The 26,325-nt window shown below is 41.4% G+C and overlaps 1 protein-coding gene across 2 annotated transcripts in view; it reads left to right on the forward strand.

The window, feature by feature from the left end:
- Window positions 1-26,325, forward strand: part of NLGN3 (neuroligin 3) — a 305,227-nt gene that overhangs the window by 67,627 nt on the left and 211,275 nt on the right. The gene's annotated exons all lie outside the window — the stretch shown is intronic.

Below are 26,325 nucleotides of genomic sequence, written 5' to 3' on the forward strand. Positions count from 1 at the left end.
AGCAACTTGATCTACTAAGATTTTATAGAACTCGGCGTTGAATCCATAACATCATAGCTTTCTGGATACCTACTATTATTTTACCTGTAGTAATTGGTCTATTCAACTTTTGTAAGTGTTTCTCTTTAAAGGGTTTTAAACCCAACTTATTTATTTATTTATTTTTAGCTTTTATATACCGATCTTCTTGCATTAGATACAAATCAAACCGGTTTACAATGAACAGTAAGTACTTATTTAAAAACTCCTGACATTTAACTTTGTCAAATCCACCAGAAGTATTTAATTGCACGTAATAATCTACAAATGATTTTAAAATACCCTTATTGGACTGAACTATGCTTCCTCCCTGCCCTCTTAAATGGGAAACAAATTTAGGGCCAGACTCAGTTTTTATCAAATGGCCAGTAATTTAACTAGCTTTGTTACTATGCTGGTATAGCTTGAATTTATAATATAAGATGCTCTTTTTGGCTCTTTGATGTAAAAGTGTATTTAAGGCTACTTGTGCAGAAAGAAATGCCTCTCTATTAGCCACTGTATATCCCCTAGCCAAATTCAATTTATATTTATGGAGATTAGTTTCCAAAACTAATAATTGCTTCTCCATAGCCTTTCTTCTTCAAATTAAAAAAGATATCTCCCCGCAAAGCAGTTTTAGCTGTATACCAGGACAAGGTTGATAACGCTTCAAAATGAATTCCATTATTAGCTGCATAGTCCGCCCATTTCTGTTTCAAATATTCTTGAAAAGCAGTATCTGCAGCTAGATAATATGGGAATTTCCAAGTATAATTTGACTCCTGCCCCTCCATCCCATTCAAGGTAATTCAAATGGGTGCAGGGTCTGAAATTTTAATATCTTCAATAGCAGATTCTTGTACCATAGGTAGACTGTGCTTGGAAATCAAGAAATAGTCCAGTCTAGATAAGGTGGCATGGGATCTAGATAAGTGAATACAATCTTTTTCCAAAGGATGAAAAGTGTGCCACAAGTCCAAAAATTGAAGTTACAAAGAGTATACCCTTCCTGGTACCTAAGTTACCATCCTTAGAAGGATGTGACTTGTCTAATACTGAATCCACCACTAAATTAAAATCACTTCCCACCGATACCACATCTTTCAAATTAGGCAATAATAATATTACTACTTGGAGAAAGAAACCATGATGATATTTGTTAGGTGCATATATATTACATAAAGCATACATTTTCCTCCCACTTCTGCTATTAAAATAATATAACGTCCTTGTGAATCCTTAATTTCTTTGGTAACTTTGAGCGGACAGCTCTTATGGATAAGAATCGCAACCCCTGCAGATCTCGTGGTGGCAGAGAATAATAAAGCTGCCCTACCCGATATCTTTTAAGTTTCTAATGTTCTACATCATTTAAATAAGTCTCCTGTAAGAAAACTACATCTGCTGCTGAGTTTTTTTAATACTGTTTAGTATGGTATGCTTGATTGGAGTATGTATGCCACATACATTCCAAGATACTATTTTCAAGTTGTTTTTACTCATTAATAACCTTATCATATATAAAACACCAACGAAAAGACAACATTTTAAGGTGAGCTCCTGCCCAGCTAAAGTGCCCACTTACACCATTCCCTCTCATCCTAAACACTACACCCTTTGGGGCAGATTTTCAAAGGGTTACACGCTTAACCCCGAAAACCTGCCCCTGCGCGCGCCGAGGGCAGGGGCTTGCAAAAAGGGATGGGGCATGGGGGGCCCTGGGAGGGCGGGGGCATGGCCGGAGCCTCCAGGCACAGCGGCCATTTGCCGCTGTGCCCGGGATCGCGGGCTGGCTGTTGGCCGGCATGTGTAAACTACGCCTGCCGGCAGGCAGGCACAACTTCTCCAACAAAGGTAAAGGGGGGGGGGGTTAGGTAGGGCTGGGGGGCGGGTAAGGGAGGGGAAGGTGGGGGGAGGCAGAAGGAAAGTTCCCTCCGAGGCTGCTCCAATTTCGGAGTGGCCTCAGAGGGAACGAAGGAAGGAAGGCTGTGTGGCTCGGCGCACGCGTAAGTTGCACAATTGTGCATCCCCTTGTGCTCGCCGACCCTGGATTTTATTTTTATGTTCATAACCTGGTCAAACTCCTACTTACAACTGCATTCATCTTTTCCGCTAAATACCCTCCCTCCATATCCCATTCCCATCACCAAAAATATCAAGATCACTAAATATGCTGTGTTCCTCTATCTTGCCACCATCTATCCCCGGAGTCCTTCCCCCAATTACAAATTTAAACAACAGCATATGCATAATGCAATGCCCCTAGGGAGAGAAAATAGTAAAAAGGTTTCCCAATTTGAACTCCTTAAATTTTTCCAAAGTCTCAGTCCCAAAATGCTGAAATCAAAGAGGTAGATTTTATTGTATAAAATTTTTTATTTTTCAAATAAAATACAAACAAGAACGGCAGTGAAGGTTGTTTCCTGCACCCGCACTGCCTCAACAACAGTATATAATCTTGCACACTGTGTCTTATGAATTCCCTCCCCCCCCCCCTACCCCCCAGCAACAAGCCAGCAGTCCTTTCGGTACAGGTCACATTGTCCACTAGTCATATGTAGATCCAAATCAATCATTTAGAATTAAACTCCTGGAGCGATGTGGCAGCATCTGCAAATAAGCATCCCAGATCTCCAAAAATCGCCGACGCTTCTGAGGCGTGGTTCGGGAGTCAAGGTCTTCCATATGTATCAGCTGATGTAGGTGATTCCTCCAAGTCCAGAAAAGAGGAGGTTCCGCACTGCGCCACTGCATTAATATTACCTTCTTCCCCACCAAGCAGGACTTTAAGATAAACAGTCCCAGCCTGCGTCTCTTTACGGGAAGTTTGGGCAGACAACCAAACAAAAAACCATGGGTGTTATAGGCAGCTTGTAATCCAATAAAAGCATAAGATATTGAGCAATACGACCCCAAAACCTCCTCACTGGGGGACAGGCCCAGAACGCATGTGAGAGTGTGTCCACCGCTCCACCACAGCGCACGCAAGTGTCAGAAATAGCAATCCGGGAATGATATGCAACTTGTTCAGTCACATATGCCCTATAGAGAAATTTATATTGCATCTTCCGATAATACATGCCCTGTACAACGTAAGGTATGTTCCGGAAGCAAGTTCTAAGTGTATTCAGTGTCAGCACGACCAGCCCATCCCTATTCCAGCGCTCTAACAGACCCTGAAGGTCAGCTGCCTTTGAGTATTTGACCAGAGTCTTATAATATTTGGACAATGATGGTATCTTATCACCATCTAACTGAAACAGATCAACTAAGGAGTGGAGTGCGTTCACACTAAACATATCAGGAGTGAGAGATCGAATGTAATGCTTTGCCTGCAGGTAGGGGTAGACATGCGTTCTACCAAGATTATACATTTTCTGTAATTCCGCAAATGTTAATAAGTTCCCCTCCATATCAAATAAGTGCCCTAGATGCGTTACCCCCCTGACGTCTCCAGGCTTGGAACCCTGGAGTTTGAGAACCAGGGGCAAACTCTAAATTACCCTGTAGTGGGAGGAGATAGGCACACACCCGCGAAATCCCAAGTAGTTTTGTCACCCTCAGCCAAGCCTGGCGAATCGGCCGAAGGGAAGACAGGGAATGAGCAAGGGCTTGTGGTACATAATTTAAAGCCAAGGGGGCTACCAAGGCCTGTTCAGCCGCTGCAGGAACAAAGGTGGGCCGGTCTAAAAGCCAGTCCCTAACCAGACAGAGATTACCCGCCAAATTATAGAGCCCAATATCGGGGACTCCAAGTCCCCCCCTCCCCCAAGGTGCCCGCAAGGTAGTCAATGAAATTCGAGATTTACCATCCTTCCAAATAAATTTCCGAAGCTCTTTATCTAGTGAGGCCAGATCTTTTTGTTTGAGACATACTGGTAAAGTAGAGAGCACGTAAAGCCACTTGGGTAACAGGACCATCTTAAACATATTGATGCGTCCACTTAACGATAAGGGCAATCCCTGCCAGACACACATTTTCTCCAAAGTGGAGGACAATAAGGGTGGGATATTAACCTCATAGAGCATACTAGGGTTCAGTGGTAGATATACCCCCAGATATCGTATCGGTCCCGCCACCCAGTGCAATGGAAAGACGCCTTCCCATGACGCACGAATCGTGTCTGGGAACGCCATTGCCATCGATTTTCCACCATTGAGCCGCAGCCCTGCAAATGTGCCAAAGGTCTCTACCAATCTTAGAAGAGCTGGAAGGGAACGTTCAGGAGACGTAAGGAATACCGCTATATCGTCAGCAAACACAACATATTTAAATATTTCCGTTTGCATCCGGATGCCCCTAATGTCGGGCGTTCTCTGAATTGCTAATAACAGAGGTTCCAACTGCAACAGAAACAATAATGGGGAGAGCGGGCAGCCCTGTCTCGTGCCCCTAGAAACTGGAAAGGGCTCGGACTGGGAGCCATTCCCAAGAATCAAGGCCATAGGATTCCGGTACAGCAAATATATAGTTTCTAAGAAAAAACCAGTAAAGCCCATGGCCTTTAAAACGTGAAAAAGATATTCCCATCCACCCTATCGAACGCTTTTTCAGCGTCAAAACTAACCATTAAGTAGGGAGATTCCATATATTGCCCCATGGTCATGGCTGCCACAAGCTTCCGAACATTGGAGATAGCATATCTGCCCCGGACAAAGCCCACCTGCCCTTGTCCAATTAAATGTGGGATCACAAGTGCCAAACGCTCAGCCATAATCCTCGCTAACAGCTTTTGATCCGCATTAAGCAAAGAAATTGGGCGATAGGCTTCCAGGGAGCACGGGTCTTTACCCGGCTTGGGAATTAAGGTGATGTATGCCATATTAGCATGCACCGGATATTCCCCCGCCCCAATCAGGGAGGAAAAAGTTCGGGCCAACACCGGTCCCAACTGGTCCACCAAGTATTTGTAAAATTCCGATGTAAATCCGTCGGGTCCGGGAGCTTTAAAACGTTTGGCTTGGTGAATGGCCCCTCGAACTTCCTCCTCCTCCAGTGGTCTATTCAACCACTCCCGGTGCTCAGGCGATAGCTTAGGCAAGGCCACTGTGGCACAAAATCGCTCGCAGGCTTTCGGTTGCCACCCTTCAGACGTGTAAAGTGTCTGGAAGTATTGCCTAAAGTTAGTTAAAATTCCTTCTGTATCTGAGATCATTTGACCCCCGGGGTTTTTAATGGCCGCTATATGGTGGGATCTACGGGAAGTCCGAATCAAGTTGGCCATAAGTTTCCCAGATTTATTGCCATGCTTATATAACTGAAATTTATAATATAGGATGCTCTTTTTCGCCCTTTGATGAAGCAGAGTGTTCAAAGCCCCCTGCACCACCAGGTATTCCTTCCTAGTCAGACAATCATGCCTCTGAATCAGCCGGCTCTTAGCCTGTTGCAGTTGTGTCGTAAGGGTGAGAATGCGTTTATCCAGAGTTTTCAGACGATGTGCTACATAGGCTATTACATCCCCCCTGATAACCGCCTTCGCTGTATACCAGAATAATATTGGGTCATTAGAATGGGACACATTTAAACGGGCATAGTCCTCCCATTTGTCTACCAGGTATTTTTTAAATTGTATATCATCCGCTAAATAGTAGGGAAATCTCCAAAGTCTAGTGTGCGATTGATTCCTTGTTAAGTGGAGATCTAACCAAATCAAAGCATGGTCCGAAACTAATATATCACTAATGCCCGCATCATTTACCTTAGGGAATAACTGGTTTCCCACCAATAAGTAGTCTAATCGGGACCAAGTGTGATGTGCTCGGGAAAGGTGAGTAAAATCCTTCTCCATTGGGTGTAATGTGCGCCAAGCGTCTAGTAACTGCAGGGATTTTTCAATATTGCGAAAACTGTGGCTATGGTGTATATCCTGTGGGTTACAGTGGGATTTATCTATGTGAGGGTCTCTTACCACATTAAAATCCCCACCCAGAATTACCGCGTCCTCCACATAAGGAAGCAATAAACGTTGCACAATTCTATAAAACTCAGGAGTATAGTTAGAAGGCGCATAGATATTACAGAGGACCAGCGTTTGATCATACACTTTTATCACTAGTAATATATATCTCCCCTGTGGGTCTTTCTGCATAGTAACTAATTTAAATGGCAACTGTTTATTGAAGAGGATCGCCACCCCTGCGGACTTGGGTGTGGCCGACGCGTAATAGACATCTCCCACCCAGCTCCTACGTAACTTCTCATGTTCTTGGTCAGTCAAATGAGTCTCCTGCAGTAGGGCTATATCTACTTGCTTTTTTTTCATTAAATTAAGAATTCTGGTTCGCTTTACTGGCGAGTTAATACCACAGACATTCCAGGATACGATATGTGTGCCTATTATAGACTGTAATGATCAAATATGATTTGCACAAAAAAATTGGATTCCTGATGCTTGGGATCCCTCCCAGCTGGGGAGCCCAAGTAATTGTTAAGAAGAAATACACAAAAGTGGACCTGTGTACATACGAGTGTATCAACTTTCCCCACCGCATGACCACTGACCTGCTGAACAGCATGAAACCCCCCTCCCCTCCCCCCTCCCCCTTCACAATTCCCACCATAGTTTCCCCTCTTTCCATCAACCACATAGAGACCACCACCATGCCCTCGACCACCCCCCTCATCCAGCCCCATCCGTCAAAAAATTCAACATGTTACAGCATACTCCAAAAGAAACTTGTAAACTGGTAAACCAAACAGCAAACATCACTGATGTATAGCGTGCCAGCATAAAAAAAAAAACCAAAAAACCAGTTACCGGCTTTGCCAGACAGTTGGTGGTCTGTCACGTTCACAGCACGCCACTGGAAAGTCAGAAAAGAAAAAAAGACAGTACTGTTGGTGACACAGACCAAAAGTGAAAGTAACCAATTTCCCTAGATCAATATTCTAGGTATTCAGGCTTCCAAGTGCCTCAAATAGAAATTTTTATCTCAAGTGGCAGAACTGCAATATCAGCCGTGTGGCATATTTGTCGCCACTTCCCCCTGCTGATCTTGAGGTAGTTGTGCCTGGCAGTAGCTCTGCGCCTCTGACAATTCTGTAATCCACCGCACTCCATCCTTCGTCTGGATCCGCAGGCGAGCTGGGTACACCAGGGTGGCTCTCATTCTGCCCTGTATAAGTTTAGTGCAGATTGGTGCCATTTGCTTGCGCTTCGCAGATAATTCTGCCGAGAAATCTTGAAATATTAAGATTTTTTGATTTTCATAGTTCAGCGATTTCCCACGCATCGCCTGTAAGATTGCCACTTTATGGGCGTAGTTAAAAATTTTTGCTATCACAATTCTGGGCCTTTGCTCCGTCGCCCGCCTCACTCCCAGTTCTGTGGGCTCTTTCTATACGAAGTGGGCCATGTGCTGCAGTGAGATTGAGTTCCTTAGCTAACCAGCCTTCCAAGAATGTTGGGAGCCCCCTCTCTTCCAAGCTTTCCGGCAAACCCAAAAAACGCAAATTAGATCTTCTTGATCTATTTTCCATGTCCTCGAGGCGTTCTGAGTGCCTTTTTAGTTGTGCTTTGAGAACTGCAATTTCAGCAGTTCTCTCCCGGTCGCCATCTTGGAGGTCTGAGACTCTCCTCTCCAGCTCCCCAAATCTGCCTTCATAGCCCGTGAACGCCTCGGTAAGCTCCGACAATTTACAGGATATAGTTTTTAATTCGGGGCCCAGTAATTCTGTGATCGCTACCTTTATGTCCGCTATCGCGGCCGTATTCGCCGGCATCGAGGGCTCCGGCGCCATTTCTGTGGGCACTTCCGGGTTCTTCGGCTTGTCCTTGTCTTTGTCCTTCTTTGTCAAACGTGAGGTCATTTTCGACGCGGCTCTGCAGATTCCGTCGGGGAAAGCTGGATTTTAGGCTGGCCACTAGAAAAATTATCTTTTAAGAGTTTGGATGGGGCTGGATAGACGGGCCTAGGCGCCGCGCTGGGAGTTCACGTCCGTCCCCAGCACTGCATCACGTGGTCACCTCAAAGAGGTAGATTTTAAAAGCATTGCTCACACAAAAACGCCACATATGCGAGTATATGGGCCACGCACAAGTAACACACATTTTAAGAAGCCAGGAAGGGTGTGCGCACATGCGTGTACGTGCGTTCAGAATAAGGAGGCAGAAAAGGGGCAGTTCATGGGTGTTCCAGGCCGGGGCTAAGACTGATGCGCATAACCACCAATTTTGCGAAGGCACCGCGCATATGTTGCCTGCATAACTTTGCTGCTGCTCCTGATGAGGGGCGGATAGAGAGAGAGGGTGCCTCTGTATAGGGTCAGTCTGATACTCTATATATAGGTACCACTCTGGAGGGGCACTGTGAATCCAGATTAGGGAGGGGTGTTGTTACAGACACATTCATGGGTATTCGTAGTAAAACTGACATCAGTAAAGAATTATAGCCCTTATAAGTGATGAAAAGGAGGAGATCTGTACAATACAGCTAGCTGAGACTGCAGTGAACAAATCAACTCCTCTTGTTAGACTTTTCATCACTTATAAGGGTGTTATGTTGGGGTGGGTTATGGTGTGTTTTTTTTAATGTTCTTTTGGAGGTGATTGGAATCCAAGGGACAGAGGGTGGGGATTGGCTGGAGCCCTGGGATTGTGTTCATGTTTTCAGGTTTAAAATTAAAAGTTTTAAAAATGAGCACATCTGTGCTTTACAATGTACAGAAGACTTGCTGGCATACTAGGACTGGTTCAGGGATGATGATTAGATATCATACATCTGGATAAATTTTGTTTTTAATTGCTTTGACATTTGATCTCCCTACTGTATCCTTGAATTTGATAAACTATGTAGGGACTGGCGTAGGGACTGGCAGTCTTCTAGTCTAATAGCAGAGGTACATGTATCCTTCTGCATAAGGATCTTCCCTATAGAATCCATAAAATTCATAGTGACCAAGAAGTGCAATTTGTCATTTTGGAGGAGATTCTCTTTGATCAACCAATGACTCTGGTAAATGTCAATGGCCCTAATAATAGAAAAAATGCTTTTTACGCTGAATTACGGGATTATATTGGCCAATTATGATCCAGAGGACTATGTATTGGTAGGGACTGGAACTTGAGCCCAAATCCCAGGTTGGACAGATCCAGTACAGGTCTATCTTAGCCAAAACCCATGTTGGGATTTAAGAGCTTAATTGATACATATGTTCTCCAGGATATCTGGAGGGAATGATCCCCCACAAGCAGTGATTACACTTTATATTCTGCTAGGCACAAATCAGATAGCTGCACAGATACTTTTGTGTGTAACCCCACTCTTAGCACTCTGGTGAGTGACACAGATATTTTATCATGTACCTTATCTGATCAACATGCAATATCTATTACTTTTGGTACTGGTCACACTTTCGGTCCTTTCAACCCTGGAGATTAAATGTCTCCCTTCTGGGCAAAGAAGAATTTCGGAACTTGGTGTCAGATAACATTACCAAGTTTAACAACAACAATCCTGCCTCTGAGATAAATCCCACACTTTCAAGGCTGTGATATGGAGCAGGATAATATTGTATGCTAGCCAAATTCACAAGCAGAGAAAGGCCAGGCAGAAGGAGTTAGACATTTTAATTAAGGAACTGGAGCATAAACATTAAAGGGATGGGACTCCTATTTATAAAACAATTGTTACTCTCCAGAGATGAACTAAAAGCTCTCCAGACTTCCATCATAGAGCGATCTTTAAGGTTTACAAAACAAAAATATTTCGAGCATGGAGTTAAGGCAGGAACTCTTTTGACTAGTGCTTTAAAAAAGTTCATTAACAGCTCCCTAACATATGGTATTTGTGATCTAGAGGATACTATTAAATATTTTCCTTTGGAAATTAATTGCTTGTTTGCAAACCATTTTGAAAAGTTATACAGCGCTCCTCCCGGTCCTAACGATGAGGTGATTAATGAGTTTATAGATCCTTTGGAGTTACCCAGAGTATCTAGGGATTTGTTGGAGGGATTGACAACTCCTATCACTATCAGCGAGGTTTGTACATTTTTCGCTCCCTGTTCGCTGTAACTTTTTTACCTTCTATATAGTTGTTAATTGGTTTCCCCTGTTCTATTGTAAACCGGTACGATAAGACCGCGTCTTGAGTATCGGTATAGTAAAAGAATTTAAATAAAATAAATAAATTAAAGAATTAGCACTTTGTAAGAGCCCAGGTCTAGATGGGTACCCAAAGGACTTTAATAAACCTTTTTAGGAGCTACTTGCCCCCAGTATTATGTGAGATAGTAAACTATTTGCTGGAGCCTGAGGCTACAGTAAGCAGCCTAGCAACCAGAAGTAGAGAGATCGGTAAAAGGCAAAAATTCTTTATTATCACAGAAAAGGTACACGGCCTATCGACAAGGAATAAAAAGAAAATTGGATGTGATTTTCACTATAGTTTTGAGAATACACGAATACTCCACTTAGGTATATAACCAAGCTATTTACATATGTTCTCTGTATACACCAGTTTGTTTTATTTATTTATCAAATTTTCTATACCATCGTTCAGATGAGCCATCACAATGGTTTATACTAAGCTTCTATAAAATACATAGAATAAATACATACAAAGATAATAAACAAATAAAGCCCAAATATGAATAGTAACGGGTTAAAAGAAACAATTATTAAAATAGTTAAAAGGACTAAAACAGATAAGATTATAAAGAATGATAAAAGTTAAAAATAGGGCACTACCTCATTTTCCAGCCATATGTGCCTCTCCAGATGTTTGTGTATAATTTCAATGCGTGTATTTTAATTATTATCCTGATTTGTTTATTATTTTAAATTTGTGTCTCTGTGTATTATAATTTACATTTAATTTTATTTTTTATCATTTGTTTTTGTGATGTATATGCATCTCTGAATGTTTTTATATTTTTATTATATATGTTTTATAATTATAGTAGCCCCTGAGGCAGCTCGATGAATAGAGCGAAACTCAGCCAGAGTCAGGCCTACATACTGTGATAATAATGAATTTTTGCCTTTTACCGATCTCTCTACTTCTGGTTGCTACATTGCCATATTAGATCAGCTTCCGTTGTGTTTCCTGGGACCATCCCTGATACGGAATATGTTTTTCTCCCCGTGGAAAAATATTTTGAGTTACAGTGATGGACAATTGAATGAATTACTTCCACCAGAACCTTTCTTCAAAGATAACGAGGTATTTGAGGATATTTTTTAAAAAAATGGGAAGATGCTATAAACTTAAGTAAAAGTTTAGTGAGGAGCACCTTACATGCATCCACGTTGTTAGACTACTGTCGACACAAAAGGATCCCCAGAGGACTCAGAATCAACAAACTGCCTAATATGTACCAAGATGACAGTGCCTTTATGAACAGTTGGGAAGCAATTTTGAACAAATGTTCCCTGGATCTGATGAGTCTTGTGATTAAAACATCAAAGAAGAGAGAAGAAAAAATAAAAATGGAATTAGATCAGGAATTAGAATACTTAAAGAAAAATGACCTTTGCTTTGATATTATATACGATGATTACAAGAAAAATTTAGAAAAATTCACAAAGGAGCTAAAAGGCAATAAATTTGAAAAATTTAAGAGAGACGAGAATGACTATAAAAACAACAGTGTCTACCCGTGGCAACAACAAGATAGAACAAATTTTAGATATAATAACAAAAGGTTTAGAAATGATTATCAACAGCAGGGAAACAATATGTATAATAAAAAACCCTGGTCAATAATGTTTGAGGTACTCAACACTAGCACCAATATAGATCGCAGTGCGAAACGCATTCACAGTGACAACGAAGATTTCATTGATCCATCTGCATCTCTTTTTAAAACTATCCCAAATACCTCAATACAAGATAAACCAGTAAATCAGGTTTTTTTCCAATTGGGAAAGATTTGGAGAAAGGATTCTGTAAAAAAGGAAATTCAAGAAAAAAGATGGATCACCCCAAAAATAAGGGTCAGAGGGGAGAGGAAGAGGGAGGGGAAGTGGCAGAGGATTCCACAACCCATTTCAACAAGCAATGTTCTAAATGATGAAAATAGTGATAAATATTTCCAATAGAATATTGAATAAAGATGAGATATCAGTCCTCAATAAAGGTTTATCCTTTGTCCCTATCCCCTCTTACAATGCGTTTCAAACATATATTGAGCTTTTTAAGTTCACTAGAAAATTAAAAATCATAGACATCTTTTCTAATAAAGGACCAAAAATAGATATGTCCATTGTAAAACCGAGTAGCAAGTGGGTTCCAAAAAGATCGACCAACCCAATCATTCATACTTACGAAGCACTTATTTTGAAGGACATCACTAAAAAAGAAAGTAAATTAAAATATAAGAAAAATATAATGAAACCAGAAAGGTTGGCCATCAAAAGCTTGAGTATTGATAATATAATCATTAAACCAGCTGATAAGGGGGTGCAGTTGTCATGGATAAGCAGAAATATATTGGAGAGATTGAAAAACAATCGTCAGATACATCATTCTACACCAAGTCAAAAATAGATCCCACTATCTATTTAAAGAAAGAAATAGATAACATTTTATCCATAGCTAGTTCATCTACTTCCTCACAAAAAAGAATAACATTTCTCAAAGTAGAATATCCAATCATGCCAACAATTTACATACTACCAAAAATACACAAATCACTAATTGATCCCCCAGGGAGACCCATTATATCTGGTAATGGATCCTTGTTAGAACCCCTTTCTGCTTTTGTTGATATTTTCCTGCGGCCGCATGTCCCAAATATCCCGTCATATGTACGTGACTCTTCACACATTATCACAGTTTTAGAAAATTTACCAGATATAAGCGATAACATCATAATGGCCACATTCGATGTGGAATCTCTTTATACAAATATCCCACAAGAGAAAGCCTTAGAGATGATAGAAGAAACACTTTTAGATATTAAGATATATACACGCATACCGACACAATTTATCATTGATTTGGCAACAATTGCCTTAACAAAAGATTTTTTTGCATTCAACAAAGGGTGTAGCTATGGAGTCAGCCATGGCCCCCTCTGTTGCAAATTTTTATGTGGCCAAATTTGAAAAGATCCACTTGCAAGAACATAAATATTCAGGAAACATATTACTTTGGAAGAGATATAAAGACGATATATTTATGTTATGGAAAGGTGATGTTGAAGACCTACTTGAATTTAAAGAATGGCTCTCTCTCTCTCGCTACACATATGTATATAGTAACCTTAAATTCAGTATTGTCTATGATGATAAGAAAATTGCTTTTTTAGGCATATTAATCATGTGAACACGATATGAGGCAGATTTTCAAAGGGTTGCGCGCGTAAGCCCAAAAACCCGCTCCTGCGCGTGCCGACCCTATTTTGCATAGGCTTGGCGACACGCGCAAGCCCCATTTGCTGCTGTGCCCAGGATTGCGGGACGGCCGTTGGCCGGCACGCGCAACCTACACCTGCTCGAAGGCAGGCGCAACTTATAGGATAAAGGTAAGGGGAGGGGTTTAGGTAGAGGAAGGGAGGGAAAGATGGGGGGGGGCAGAGAGAACGGAGGAAAGCTGTGCAGCTCGGCACACGCAAGTTGCACAATTGTGCACCCCCTTGCGCGCACCATCCCTGGATTTTATAATATGCGCGCATGTTATAAAATCGGGCATACCTTTTAAAATCCAGCCCTATGGTTTTAACACTGACATATACAGAAAACCAAAAAGGAAGGCGATCTAGCAAAGCCGTGAGGGATGTAAAAACAACAATAGATTTAGAAGTCCTTGATAGTAGTTTATAAACAGTTGCCCAATAGATGCCCGACTCTAGGACTGAGTGTCGCCCATCTGGGGGCTGCTTCAGGGGCAACAGGATAAAAGCAATCAAAGGGACAATAATTAAAAGCCATTACATTAATAACATTAAATTATATAACTGTATCATAAAAACATTAAAAAACACAAAAAATACCACATAACAAGAATGTATAAAACTTATGACGAGTATTAATTAGTAAACATAGTGGGGTAGATTTTTAAAAAAAGCGCGTTCGCGTACTTTTGTTTGCGCACCAGGCGCAAACAAAAGTACGCTGGATTTGATAAGATACGCGCGTATCTTCTAAAATCCTGGATCGGTGCGCGCAAGGCTGCCGATTTTGGGCAGCCGGCGCGCGCCGAGCCGCGCAGCCTATCTCCGTTCCCTCCGAGGCCGCTCAGAAATCGGAGCGGCCTCGGAGGGAACTTTCTTTCGCCCTCCCCTCCCTTCCCCTACCTAACCCCCCCCCCCCCCCGGCCCTATCTAAACCCCCCCCACCTTTATCCACGGATTTACGCCTCCTGGAGGGAGACGTAAATCCACGCATGCCAGCGGGCTGCCGGCACGCCGAGACTCGACCCGGGGGCGGTTCCGGAGGGCGCGGCCATGCCCCCGAAACGCCCCGTGCCGAAACCACGCCCCTGGTCCCGCCCCCGAAATGCCGCGTCATCCGGTCACACCCCCGACACGCCCCCTTCGAAAAACCCCGGGACCTACACGCGTCCCGGGGCTCTGCGCGCGCTGGCGGCCTATGGAAAATAGGCATGCCGGCGCGCAAGGCCTTGCTCGCGTAAATTCGGGCGGATTTATGCGAGCAGGGCTTTTAAAATCCGCCTCATAATATGACAGAGACATCTACACATAAAAAAAATATATAGTAAAAGACCATGGCAAGGTTAAAAATGGGAGTATTATTTACCTGTTAAACATAAAATGGATTACTGTGGCAGGCGTAACTTCTGAAATAAAGGTGTACTGGGGCTTTTTTTTTTCTGGTTGTGGGGTGGGGAAGGGGAGGGGGGGAAGCAAAGTTCCCTCCGAGGCCGCTCCGATTTTCGAGCAGCCTCTGAGGGGAACGGGGAAAGCCAGCTGGTCTCCCTGAGGGCTGGGCGCACGCAAGGTGCATTAGTGTGTACCCCCTTGCGCGCGCCGACCCCTGATTTTATAACATGCACGCGGCTGCACGCGCATGTTATCAAATCGGGCGTACATTTGTGCATGCCGGGTAGCACGCACAAATGTACCCCATACATGTAGGTTTTAAAATCCGGCCCAAAGCCGCCAATGCCTATCAGGAAAGAAATGTAAAAAGTGGAAAGCAAAAAAATGATTTAGTGAAAATAAAAATAGTTTGATATAAATATCATCAGTAAAATATGTTTAATTTTACTTCTATTAAAGTTGTGCAATCATCGTATTCCAAACCAGGAGTGAAAAGTCTTTTAATAATTGTTTAAGGTGCTTATGACTCGAATGGTGGTGTTTCCATTTATGAGAATTCATAAAAACTTATGGAATGCCAAAATTTGGAAAAATAAAAAAAATAAAATTAACACAAATGACAAAATAATAAAATTAAATAAAAAAGATTAAATAAAAAATCTATAGGAAGATGTAAGAACAGATGGGGAAAATATTGACTGGCAGTGCAAGAATTCTATAATTTAATCTCCTGTTACTAATGTGCAGTACACCCGAGTTGCACAAACAGATTTATTAGATTGTTATAAATGTTTTTAACTGTCGGGCCATATTTATAAAGAAAGGAGATTGCTCAAACATAACAAATACCTCAAAAGTGCTTAGATTCAGATGGGCACGAACCGAGCATCAGGTAATACTAGGCATGGTTAGTTCAAATGAATACCAGAGGGGTGACTACAGTACAAAAAACATGTGAGTCCAAATAAAATATATGTTGACGGTGGTGCAAAAATCGGTACTAGTTGGAAGGGGACTTAAAATAAAACCTAAAATTCAACATTTGGGAGGAAACCTGGGAAATGAAAACAGAGCAGGAAAATGATAAAATGATATTACAATGATAGGCTACCCCTACGGTGGAAATAAAAAAGGCAAAAAACTTGACAGAGAATCTACACGTACCAATTATGGACCATCTTGCAAGAAGCTCAAATATGTTGACAGCAATCTTTATGAAGAGCGTCACACGCCACAGTCTGTTTACATAAATTGCAGTCTATTACTATGTTGCCTTTAAACAAGAAAACGGCGCCAAACGCGATGTCAATCAAAGAGGTGGGGGTGGCTAAGATTGAACACTCCGATAAGAACAATATTAGAGATTTTAAAAATAAATAAATAATCCATTTTATGTTTAACAGGTAAATAATATTCCCATTTTCAACCCTGCCATTGTCTATGATTTTTACATGTAGATGTCTCTGTCATATTATATGTTTACTAATTAATACTCGTCATACTTATTAAATTTTATACATTCTTCTTGTTATGTAGGATTTTTTATGTTTTTTAAATGTTTTTTATGATACAGTGCTATATAATTTAATGTTATTTGTTATGGCCGCCGGCTGCGGCGTTCCGCGACCGGCACCTGCCACTTACCGGTGCGGGGCCGCTGCTCCGGGCTCGCTGGTTGCGGCGGGCAGCCGTCCTCGGCATGGCTCCTCTCGGCCATTCTGAACGCTGCACGGCTTGGCCATGTCTCAGGGCCTGCTTGCTCTTCCTGTGCTGGATCCTCCCCTGCCGGGCCTCCCTAGAGCCACGCGTGCGGCCCTGCTCTATATTTAAAGGAACCATGACAGGAAATTGCCGCTGTCCCTCCCAAGGGCCCCTCCTGGCTCTGCTTCATTTAAGGCAAGGTCTGCCCCTCAGACCTTGCCTTGGTTTCTTAGCTCTTAGTCCGAGCGTCCTGTTCCTCCTCGGAAGATCACTCCTGGATTCTTCGCACTACCTGACTTTTCTGGAATCTGACCTTTCGCCTGGAACTCAACTTCGAAGATTGCCGCCTGTCCCAACCTTTCGCCTGGAACCCGACTTCGAAGATTGCCGCCTGTCCCGACCTTTCGCTTGGAACCCGACTTCGAAGATTGCCGCCTGTCCCGACCTTTCGCCTGGAACCTGACTTCGAAGATTGCCGCCTGTCCCGACCTTTCGCCTGGAACCCGACTTCGAATATTGCCGACTGTCCCGACCTTTTGCCTGGAACTTGACTCTGCTTTCTGCTGCTTGGCCCGACCCAGCATCTGAGAGTCTGTCTTCTAGTCCTGACCCACGCTGGGTCTTCTGTTGTTGGGTCCAGGTCCGCTTCAGCCCTCGCTCTTCGCTTCAGACTGCCGCTCACTTCTGGTCCCAGATCGGGGAATCCTTTCCAGCTCCACCCGCATTTAGAGATCCCACGTAAGTCCAGCCGGCCCCGGCACCCAAGGGCTAAACCCAAGGGGAACGTGGGCTGGTAGTGGTGAAGCTCCTGCGGGGTCTCTGCTTCATCCCAGCCTCGCCTTCCGACGGTGGGGACCTGTGGGGGTTCCTCCACAGGTGGTGTCATCTCCACCTCGGACAAGGGATCCACCTCTCAGAACCGTAACATTTTTAATGTAATGGTTTTTAATTATTGTCCCTTTGATTGCTTTTACCCTGTAGCCCCTGAAGCAGCCCCCATATGGGCAGAACTCAGGCCTAGAGTCGGGCATCTATTGGACAACTGTTTATAAATAAACTACTATCAAGGACTTCCGTATCTATTGTTGTTTTTGCATCCCATATACAGAAAACCGACAGACACCAATAGATTATTGAAATACGATAGCTGTCATAGTAGATCACTCATGCGAAATTTACCTTATAGTCAATTTCTTAGACTAAAATGATTATGCACGGACCGATGTACTTTTGAAAAGAGATTAGTAGAAATGAAAATACGGTTTATGGAAAGAGGCTATCCGGAAGAATGCATAGATAGTGGGTTTATACGTGCATCAAAATTAGAACGTTCCACACTAAAACCTAAAAAGAAATCTCCAAATACAAAGATTTGTGTGTCCAATCACTTTCACTAGTTTGTCATGACATCAGTAATATAATAAAGAAACATTGGCACATACTCAAGGTTTTACCAGCCTTCAAAGAGAAGGGAGTCATGATTGTGAACAAACGAGAACAGAATTTAAAATAATTTTTATCCCCGTCAGCCCTACCGATATATTGGCTGTTAGATAGCAGATCAGCTATGTGATCATTATAGTGATCATTATAGTGTGTGCAGCGTGAATATGAAAACCAAGAGTTTAACTATTGATGCCACCAAGAAAGAATTTAAACTAGAGAATTTCTCAAATTGCAAGAGTGAAGGCATAGTTTACGTGGCTGTCTGTCCTTGCAAGAAAATGTACGTGGGCAAAACCATCAGGCAATTCAGCAAAAGGATAATAGAACATAAGAGCACCATTAATAGAAAAACTGAGGGCAAACCATTGGTATAAACTCTATTAGTGCTGGACACACATTTAGGGGTAGATTTTCAGAGATGCGCACTACCCGGCAAGCACATATGGATGCCCGATTTTACAACATGCGCACCCAGGTGCGCGCATGTTATAAAATCGGGGGTTGGCGCGCAAGGGGGTGTACACTTGTGCCTCCTGCATGCGCTGACGCCCGCGGCCTTCCTCAGTTCGCTCCCAGTCCACTCCAATTTCAGAGTGGACTGGGAGGGAACTTCCCAACCCCCTACACTAACCTCCCTTCCCCTAACCCCCCCCCCCCCCCCAAATCTTTATTTTACCTTTTATGCCTCGCTGGCACCCTGCCGGCATGCGATCCCCCGGCACAGCGACAAATGGCCGCTGTGCTGGGGACCTCTAGCCCTGCCCCGCCCCACACCCTCCCTCCCTGTCCCTTTCCCGAGGACCGGGGACTTATGCACATCCCGGGGATTTATGCGCGTGACTGGGCGTTTGAAAATTGGCCCGGCTTGCGTAAGGCTGGTCACGCGCATACATCTTTGAAAATCTACCCCTTAATGAATATTAATTCTGTGTTATCAAAAATCCCCATTTAAATTGGAGAGGTGGGGACTTTAATAGAACCTTATTAAGATTGCAACAAAAATGTATATTTGATTTCAATACTTTGGTCCCAAATGGTCTGAATTGCGATATTGATTTTGAAGTTTATCTGTAAAGATATTGTCTGACTGAATGTACACATACTTGGTTGATATGCCTCAGTTGGAACATATATTTATTTTAATTTATCATTGTGTGGAAATATGGTGCCAATGGATCGCTTCCTTGTATGTATCCCAAGTAATAAGATAGTATAATTATTTAAAATTTCATAAACATTTTTTAGATAGACATATGATACTGCATACCTTTTGGAAATGTGCCATCCGCCATGTATCATCCATATATATTTTTTCCCTTGTTTGCTCAAGTGTCATTCCTACAGTTATTTAATTGCTGTCCAACATTTTGGGGCTGATTTTAAAAGCCCTACGTGCGTCGAGCCTATTTTGCAAAGGCCCGGTGATGTGAGTATGTCCCGGGCTTGAAAAAAGGGGAGGGGCTTGGACAAGCGTGTGGCCAGAGGCCTTCGTGGGCCGCTAGGCCAGGGGATCGCGCGCCGGCCAGAGGCAGGCGCAACTTGTAAAACAAAGGTGAAGGGGGTTTAGGTAGGGCTGGGGGGCAGGTTAGGGAGGGGAAGGTTGGGGGGGGGGCAGAAGGAAAGTTCCCTCCGAGGCCGCTCCGATTTCGGCCTTGGAGAGAACAGGGAAGCAATCTGGGCTCCCCTAGGGCTCGGCGCACGCAAGGTGCACAAGTGTGCACCCCCTTGCGTGCGCCGACCCCGGATTTTATAACGTGCGCGCGGTTGTGCGTGTATGTTATAAAATTGGGCATACATTTGTGTGCGCCGGGTTGCGCGCACAAATGTACGCCCGCGTGTACCTCTTAAAATCCGGCCCTTTCAGTATTACTTATCCATGTTTCAAATTATTGTTCTCATTAAGTCTTACTTCATTTTGGTCCCTCCCATCGTGCTTTTTAGCGCTATTTATTTCATTGGTAGAGCCGGCTTTGTTTCGTGGAACAGTGATATAAGAGGGCATGGTTGCCGTTGGATATGTGTTTAAGTTGCAGGACGTAGGCGCTCATTTAATTGATATGTCTCAATTTGAACATACATTAAATTAAATTTATAATTTATCATTGTGTGGATATATGATGCCAACAGTTCGTTTCCTCGTATGTTTCCCAAGTAATGAGACAGTATAATTTTTTATTATAATAGCTATATGATAACGTATATCCTTTAGACAAGAAATATCTGCCATGTATCATCCATTATCCTTTATTTTTTCCCTAGTTTTCTCCAGGTTTATTCTTATAGCATAGTTCACTATTGCTAAGCTATCCAAGTGCCATCCCACATGCATCATCATCTATTTTTAGTATGGTTTTACCCCTGTTTTCAAATAATTGTTCTCATTTAGGTCACTTTATTTTTGTCCATCCTATCGTGTTTTATTGGTAGAGCCAATGCAGTTTCGTAAGACATCATGATACTTTCAGAACAGTGATATAAGAGGGCTTGTTTACCGTCAGATATGTTTTAAAGCTCTACTTCCAGCATGGCTGCAGGATGCAGATGCTCACAGTTAAAACAAACACTATGTAATTAAGAATTGTCTAAATGTAAGTTTTTAAATAGTAAATGTTGTGTACACCACCCGGTATTAATTTGAATCGAAGGGAATGATTATGTATAGATTACTTGTTTATCCACAGCATCCAATTAAGTATTTTTTTAGGATTTGATCATTTCAAGGTAGATTGGGCCAATATATTTATAGCTTTATGGTACAATCGCCAATTATGATATATTCTTTTGTTACGGGGTGTCATAGTTTTTAGACTGTTAGGATACTGCTCTGCTTTACAATTGTCTCCCTCATTTTTTGGATAACACAGGCGATGTAAATAATTTTTTAAATATCTACAGTGCACACTTTTCATTCACTATGCCAAGCAATCCAAGTGCCATCCCATACTTATCATCCATTTTTAGTATTGTTTTACCCCTGTTTTTATTAAATTTTTCTCATTTAGGTTCACTTTATTTTGATCAGTCCCTTAATGTTTTTAACGCTATTTATTTCATTGGTAAAGCCAACATAGTTTTTTTAAGACATCGCAATACTTTCAGAACAGCGATATAAGTGTGCTTGGTTACCGTCGGATATGATTTAAAGCTCTATTTCCGGTATGGCTGCAGGACACAGACGCTCACAGTAAAACAACGCTATGTGATTAAGAATTGTCTAAATGTAAGTTTTTTTAAATAGAAAGTTATGTGTATCCCAATGAGTATGCTTAATTTACTTGTTTGTCCACGGCATACAATTAAGTATTTCTTACGTTTCAACCTTAAGTTTGCAAAGAACATTTCAAGGTAGATTGGGCCAATATATGTTTAGCTTTATGGTACAATCACCATTTATGTTTTTTTCCTTATGGGGTATCACAGTATTTAGACTCTTAGTAAAATTGGTCTGCTTTATTTTTAATCTTCCTCTTCATTTTTGGATAACACGGGCACATACATCCTTCTTTCATTTTATAATGTTTACAGTTTACACTTTCTCATTTTATCGCGATACTTTATTAGATCTTTACATAGCCCTGCTTGGTTGCCGGCACAAAGACAGCAAACTTGAAAAGCACGCGTTCTGAGTTTCTGGAATCAGTGTAAGTTTTCTTTATATAATACCAAAAGATTCATTTTAAGGTTGAGGGAATAGAGTGCGCACTCAAAGCCGCAATTACTAACGAATCAGTAATATTTACGTTTTAATATTTATTTTCTTTCAAGCATTTGTAAACAATAGTTGGAGGCGAAACAGTAGTTAAAGGGTTTATAAGGATACTATATACAAAATTAAATGTTGCCATATTATTAGCAGTTTATTGCCTTAATGAGAAAATCGCTATTGGTCTTGATAAGACATCTTGTAACTGCTAATCAATAGTATCCCGCATCGCACATTTAATACCATTAGATTGAGTGTAATAGAAATAAGATGAGTTACTGTTGCTAAAGCTAAGATTCTTTAGCTGTTCTTTTAGGTGGGAGGATGTAGGTATTTATTACCTTCTTAAATATTATAATTTTTCAAGCCAAAAAAAGTTTTTGTAGAAATGATCACTATCTCTCTTCCATTCCCATCTTATTTATATTAAAGGTAAACAATTACATGGAGCTTGCTACAATTTAAGAAACATGTGGAAATAGAGGATGAAATGTGCTGACAAATGCGCATCCAGTAAGACTCATTCTGTTTCTTTCTGTTTCACATGTGACATTTTTGTGTGGAAAATTGACCGTTGAAAAATAAGCATGGCACATTGAATATATAAACTAAGTATATCGTAAAAAATATATATTTATTACAATATAGATATATTTTTTAAAAACTTTAGATATACATTGATATATTTAATAATATTGAAAATCATCTTATGGCTATACATTATATAGCACTATTGATACCATGTTTCTGTATATACTAATTGTAATAGAAAAGGAACACTGCCTACTGACAAGGAATAAAAAGAAAATTGGATGTGATTTTCACTATTCGTTTTGAGAATACATGAATACTCCACACAGGTATATAACCAAGCTATTTACATATGTTCTCTGTATACACCAGTTTCTTACAATTACTTAGCATACTCCAGATGTTTGTGTATAATTTCAATGCGTATATTTTAATTATCCTAATTTTTTTATTATTTTAAATTTGTGTCGCTATATGTATTATTTGCATTTAATTTTATTTTTTATCATTTGTTTTTGTGATGTCTATGCATCTCTGAATGTTTTTATGTTTATTATTATATATGTTTTATAATTATAGTAGCCCCTGAGGCAGCTTGATGAATAGAGCAAAACTCAGCCAGTCAGGCCTACATACTGTGATAATAAAGAATTTTTGCCTTTTACCGATCTCTCTACTTCTGGTTGCTACATTGCCATATTGGATCGGCTTCCGTTGTGTTTCTTGGTACAATAGGCAGCCTTACAGAGGCCCTTATTGTCTTACATTACACCTTGTTCAGGTCAATCTCACAAATTAACACTGATGTCAAGATCCTGGCAAGGATTTTACAGGTGTGGCTTGAGGATTTAGTTAGCGTCTTGATAGCACAAGACCAAGCTGGGTTTATTAAATGCAGGTCCTCTACTCATTATCCAGGATGACTTTTTAAAATTATACATTTAGCTATGAAGTTATAAGGTTCCATGAGCTACAATTTCTATTAAAATGGATAAGGCCTTCGATTGCATCTTTTGGCAATTCCTCTTTACAATGTTACGAAAGTGGGGATTTCCTGATACCTATATAACATGGATCTGAGCTTTATACTCTGCTCCCAAAGTGCTGGTTCTGTCCAATGGGGTGGTCTCAGTAGCCTTACAGATTTGTAGAGGTACTAGACAGGGGTGTCCCTTAACACCCATCTTATTTGATTTGGCCACAGAATCCCTAGCTCAGGCATTTTGTAGATCTACTCTGATTGAAGGTTTTGTCTTTCATGATTCCTACCATAGGAGTTCCTTATATGCAGATGACACACTTTTGTACCTCATTCATTTGAGGAAATTTATCCCTGCACTCAAGAATACATTACAGTTTTATAGTACTATATTGAGATATATGATTAATTATTTTAAATCAGAAGTGATGTTGGTAGGCCAGTATACATCATTACCACCTGGTTTAAACCATTTTAAGCTTGCCGAAGGTATCCAGTAGTTGGGCATCTGGATACCTTCAGACTTGCCACACTTATATTCTACCAACTATACCCCATTTCTGATAAAATCAAGTCTGACTTGTCTAAATGGATCTGTCTCACAATTTCTTGGCTAGTAAACTTATTCAAAATGTTGATATTGCCCACATTATTTTATCCTTTTTCACACTTAGGGGCTGATGCAATAAACGTGCGTAGAAAGTGGGCGGTGAACAGTCAGCGCTCGCTTTCTTAATGTGCCCCAGGCGCCCCCAAGGTGGGCGCCATGCAATATTTAAATTAGGGGTCGCGTTAGCAAGGAGGCGCTAGGAAAACCGACGCCGGGCGTTCAGGAAACGGACGCTTGTTAGTTGACCATCCGTTTCCTGCACCCTACTCTCAAGCTTTTTTTTTTTTAACTTGTTTCACTAAGGTTTTCCTCCTACTTAATATCGCAACGATATTAAGTAGGAGGAAGTACAGAAAAGCAGGTTTTTCTGCTTTTCTGTACTTGTTTTAAATGTGCTCAGCTGTTATCGCCTGCTCCGAGACGCACATTTTTTTTTTTTGCATCGGAGTGAATGCCTAATAGCCTCAATCATATGGATTTGCATGTGATGAGCGCTATTAGATTCACTCTGCATCGGATGCGCATTGAATAGGCGTCTGACTGCGGGTTATACAATGTGCTCGGCTGAACGCTCTGTATTGCATCAGCCCCTTACTTTGCAACATTCCTAACTCCACCTTTTCAGTGCTTCGTGGTTGTGTTCTAATCTTTTTAAGGCAGGGAAACCTCCTAAATACTCTGAGTAATTAAAAGCAAAAAGGCACAGGGAGTAAAGTTGCCAGACTTCCAACTATATTATCGGGCTACTAGATTGACCTATTTACGTATTTGGGTGGGTTTGGATCCTTCGCAGCCTTGATACCTGTTGGAGGAGGGTAGTACTGCTGGCTGTAGTTTAGCAGCCTTATTACAGATCTCTTCGACTTCTGCACTTGGCTACCGTCTGTCCTAGTAATCCCATTCTTGCTCACACTGGGGTAGATTTTAAAAGAAGCACGTGCGGCCTACATCTGCGAGCGCTAACCGGCACGCGCACATGTACGCCCGACTTTATAACATGCGCGCAAATGGCCACTGTGCCTGGAGCCTCTGACCCCCTGCCCACGCCCCTCCCCCTTCCTGCCCCTTTAGTAAAGCCCCGGAACTTACACGCGTCCCGGGGCTTTACGCGCGTCGCCAGGCCTTTTGAAAATTGGCCCGGTGCGCGTAACCTTTTTAAAATCCTATGAGCATTTGGTGGATAGTTAATAAGAAACTTGGCTATTTACGTTCTGAATTTTCATATATATTTCCCTCATGAAAAACCCATGCATATCACTGGCCACTTTTTCACCCGATATTTCAGATTTGTGAAGTAAAGATCTCTGCTTTCTTGGCCAGCTTTTCCAGGATCAGCACTTTAAATCTTTTAAGGATTTGATGATAGAATTTGAGATCTGCTAGCACTCAACCTATTTATTTTTATAATTGTGGAGACTTGTCCAAGATTCCTGGGGTTTTGGATGCGGTTAAATAATGTGATGGATTTGAGGAGCTGTTGTATTGGAAGGACAGTGGGGGGGTCACCTTATATCAGGAGAAAACCTCCCCTGCCCTCATTTGTGTATGGATTTGGACTTGCTGACAATCTCGATTTAAGGGATTGGAAACAAATCTGAAGAGCATTTAATAAGATCTCTTTTTGCAGTAAGAGTCCTGAACGTCTGCTCAGGCTATTACACCGGACATACCATACTCCCCTTTTCTTTTTTAAATTCAGTACCAGCAGTCCACTCTGTTGACATGGATGTGAACAGAGGTAGCTATATTCATATGTGGTGGAAATGTGAGGAGGTTCATAGGTTTTGGGAACAGGTCTTGGACATGATTCATCAAATGCATAGGCAGAATCCTCCTTTGGACCCTGCAATTTGTCTATTGGGGTTGTGAAAAGATTGCTCATGCATTAGCAGGGTTCAAAAAATTGACTAATCAATTACTGCATGCTGTCTACCTTACTATAGCACATATGTGGAAACAAACACCTCAGATCTCCTGCTGGGAGATAAAGTAACTGATATTGCAGTTCTCGAATGACGTACAATCTGCATGAACAATTTGCTATGTATGACAACATCTGAGCATTGTATTGGGTGTGGTGTAAGGAAAGGATTATTGATAAATTTGGGCTCTTGCCTTTTCACTTTATGATGTCAGTTTTACGATTATTGTCTCAGTATCTCAAATGAATTTGAATCTGTATGCGCTTTGTTTAAATAAAAAGTAAAGAATCTTTTAAGAATTTCCAATGGAGAAAACTCAGTTGATTTACAGAAATTTATAAATTGCAAATGTAGTTTAGTTCAGTTTATTAATTTCATATCATAAAGTAAATTATGAATCAATAATAACACATATTTTACCCACTTGAGAATTGGCAACCAATAAAGGTCTGCCAAAAATAGGAGAGATATGATAGCAGGGAGTAATACCAATCATAGGTCATGCTGCACTATTTTGCGTTATTTGTATAGCACTTAATACATTAGCTGGAACGCCTAAAAATAAATTGCAATGATCAAGTGAAAGGAATAATAATGTCTGAAGAGTGTTACAGAATTTGGAAAGATCCAGCAATGGTTTTAATCTCTGCAATAGAAGTAATTTAATAAAAGATGCCTTCA

The sequence above is a fragment of the Rhinatrema bivittatum genome, chromosome 6, assembly GCF_901001135.1.
Source record: "Rhinatrema bivittatum chromosome 6, aRhiBiv1.1, whole genome shotgun sequence".
Taxonomy (NCBI): Eukaryota; Metazoa; Chordata; class Amphibia; order Gymnophiona; family Rhinatrematidae; genus Rhinatrema; species Rhinatrema bivittatum.